A 3,890-nucleotide genomic window follows, 5' to 3' on the forward strand; every position below is an offset into this window, starting at 1 on the left:
ATGTACTGGGAGGGATCTGGGATGTACTGGGCTGCACTGGTAGGGAACTGGGATGTACTGGGAGGAAACTGGAATGTCCCAGTTGACACCCACTTCCCTCCCAGTGCCTCCCAGTATATCCCAGTTTCCTCCCAGTACATCCCAGTAAATCCCAGCTCGCTGCCAGTACATCCCAGTACATCGCAGTACATTCCAGTTCCGTTCCTGTACATCCCAATACATCCCCGTTCCATGCCAGTACATCCCAGTTCCCAACCAGTTCATCCCCGTACATTCCAGTTCCCTCCCGGTTCACTACCACTTCTTTCCCAGTTCCGTCCCATTACATCCCAGTTCCGTCCCATTACATCCCAGTACATCCCAGGTCCCTCCCAGTACATCCCAGTTCCCTTCCAGTACATCCCAGGTCCCTCCCAGTACTGGGAGGGAACTGGGATGTACTGGGAGGCACTACAAGGTGCGGGGATGCCCTGGGATGTACTGTGGAGGAACTAGGATGTACAGGCTTGTACTGGGTTGTACCGGGTGGAACTGGCAGGGATTTGGGATGTACCAGGATCTACTGGGATGTACTGGGAGGTAACTGTTATGTACTGGGAAGGAACAGGGAGGGAACTGGGATGTACTGGTAGGGAACTGGGATGTACTGGGAGGGAACTGGGACGTACTGTGAGGACACTGGGATGTACTGGTATGTACTGGGAGGGAAGTGTTATGTACTGAGGGGAACTGGGACGTACTGGGATGTACTGGGAGGGAACTGTGAAGTACTGGGATGTACTGGGAGTGAACTGGGAGGGAACTGGTATGTAGTAGGATGTACTGGGTGGGAACTGGGATGTACTGGGAGGGAACTGGGATGTACTGGGAGGGAACTGGTATGTACTGGGAGGGAACTGGGATGTACTGGGATGTAGTGGGAGGGAACTGGGAGGGAACTGGGATGTACTGGGAGGGAACTGGTATGTACTGGGAGGGAACTGGGATGTACTGGGACATACTGGCAGGGAACTGGGATGTACTGGGAGGGGATTGGGACGGACTGGGAGGGAACTGGGATGTACTGGGCTGCACTGGTAGGGAACTGGGATGTACTGGGAGGAAACTGGAATGTCCCAGTTGACACCCACTTCCCTCCCAGTTTCCTCCCAGTATATCCCAGTTTCCTCCCAGTATATCCCAGTTTCCTCCCAGTACATCCCAGTAAATCCCAGTTTGCTCCCAGTACATCGCAGTACATTCCAGTTCCGTTCCTGTACATCCCAATACATCCCCGTTCCATGCCAGTACATCCCAGTTTCCTACCAGTTCATCCCCGTACATCCCAATTCCCTACCGGTTCACTACCACTTCTTTCCCAGTGCCTCCCAATACATCCCAGTTCCGTCCCATTACATCCCAGTACATCCCAGTTCCCTCCCAGTACGTCCCAGTTCCCTCCCAGTACATCCCAGGTCCCTCCCAGTACTGGGAGGGAACTGGGATGTACTGGGAGGCACTACAATGTGCGGGGATGCCCTGGGATGTACTGTGGAGGAACTAGGATGTAGAGGCTTGTACTGGGTTGTACCGGGTGGAACTGGCAGGGATTTGGGATGTACCAGGATCTACTGGGATGTACTGGGAGGAAACTGTTATGTACTGGGAGTGAACTGGTAGGGAACTGGGATGTACTGGGAGGGAACTGGGACGTACCGTGAGGACACTGGGATGTACTGGTATGTACTGGGAGGGAAGTGTTATGTACTGAGGGGAACTGGGACGTACTGGGATGTACTGGGAGGGAACTGTGAAGTACTGGGATGTACTGGGAGTGAACTGGGAGGGAACTGGTATGTAGTAGGATGTACTGGGTGGGAACTGGGATGTACCAGGAGGGAACTGGGATGTACTGGGAGGGAACTGGTATGTACTGGGAGGGAACTGGGATGTACTGGGATGTAGTGGGAGGGAACTGGGAGGAAACTGGGATGTACTGGGAGGGAACTGGTATGTACTGGGAGGGAACTGGGATGTACTGGGACATACTGGCAGGGAACTGGGATGTACTGGGAGGGGATTGGGACGGACTGGGAGGGAACTGGGATGTTCTGGGCTGCACTGGTAGGCAACTGGGATGTACTGGGAGGAAACTGGAATGTCCCAGTTGACACCCACTTCCCTCCCAATGCCTCCCAGTATATCCCAGTTTCCTCCCAGTATATCCCAGTTTCCTCCCAGTACATCCCAGTAAATCCCAGCTCGCTGCCAGTACATGCCAATACATCGCTGTACATTCCAGTTCTGTTCCTGTACATCCCAATACATCCCCGTTCCATGCCAGTACATCCCAGTTCCCTACCAGTTCATCCCCGTACATCCCAATTCCCTCCCGGTTCACTACCACTTCTTTCCCAGTGCCTCCCAATACATCCCAGTTCCGTCCCATTACATCCCAGTACATCCCAGTTCCCTCCCAGTACGTCCCAGTTCCCTCCCAGTACATCCCAGTTCCCTCCCAGTACTGGGAGGGACCTGGGATGTACTGGGAGGCACTACAATGTGCGGGGATGCCCTGGGATGTACTGTGGAGGAACTAGGATGTAGAGGCTTGTACCGGGTTGTACCGGGTGGAACTGGCAGGGATTTGGGATGTACCAGGATCTACTGGGATGTACTGGGATGTACTGGGAGGTAACTGTTGTGTACTGGGAGTGAACTGGGAGAGAACTGGGATGTACTGGGAGGGAACTGGGATGTACTGTGAGGACACTGGGATGTACTGGTATGTACTGGGAGGGAAGTGTTATGTACTGAGGGGAACTGGGACGTACTGGGACGTGCTGGGAGGGAACTATGAAGTATTGGGATGTACTTAGAGGGAACTGGGATGTACTGGGAGGGAACTGGGAGTGAACTGGGAGGGAACTGTGAAGTACTGGGATGTACTTAGAGGGAACTGGGATGTACTGGGAGGGAACTGGGATGTACTGGGTGGAAAGTGTTGGGAATTGGGATTTACTGGGAGGGAACTGGGATGGACTGGGAGGGAACTGGGATGTAGTGGGACATACTGGGAGGGAACTGGGATGTACTGGGGTGTACTGGGAGGGAACTGTTATGTACCGAGGGGGAACTGGGATGTACTGGGAGTGAACTGTGAAGTACTGGGATGTACTTAGAGGGAAGTGGGAGGGAACTTGGATGTAGTGGGAGGGAACTGGGGTTTACTTGGAGGAAAGTGGCATGTACTGGGATGTACTGGAATGGAACTGGGAGTGAACTGTGTGTGAACTGTGAGGGAACTGGGATGTACTGTGAGGGAACTGGGATGTACTGGGATGTACTGGGACGGACTGGGAGGGAACTGGGATGTACTGGGAGGGATCTGGGATGTACTGGGCTGTACTGGTAGGGAACTGGGATGTACTGGGAGGAAACTGGAATGTCCCAGTTGACACCCACTTCCCTCCCAGTTTCCTCCCAGTATATCCCAGTTTCCTCCCAGTATATCCCATTTTCCTCCCAGTACATCCCAGTAAATCCCAGTTTGCTCCCAGTACATCGCAGTACATTCCAGTTCTGTTCCTGTACATCCCAATACATCCCCGTTCCATGCCAGTACATCCCAGTTCCCTACCAGTTCATCCCCGTACATCCCAATTCCCTCCCGGTTCACTACCACTTCTTTCCCAGTTCCGTCCCATTACATCCCAGTACATCCCAGTTCCCTCCCAGCACATCCCAGTTCCCTCCCAGTACATCCCAGGTCCCACCCAGTACATCCCAGGTCCCTCCCAGTACTGGGAGGGAACTGGGATGTACTGGGAGGCACTACAATGTGCGAGGATGCCCTGGGATGTACTGTGGAGGAACTAGGATGTACAGGCTTGTACTGGGTTGTACCGGGT

The sequence above is a fragment of the Phalacrocorax aristotelis genome, unplaced genomic scaffold (assembly GCF_949628215.1).
Source record: "Phalacrocorax aristotelis unplaced genomic scaffold, bGulAri2.1 scaffold_61, whole genome shotgun sequence".
Classification (NCBI taxonomy): Eukaryota; Metazoa; Chordata; class Aves; order Suliformes; family Phalacrocoracidae; genus Phalacrocorax; species Phalacrocorax aristotelis.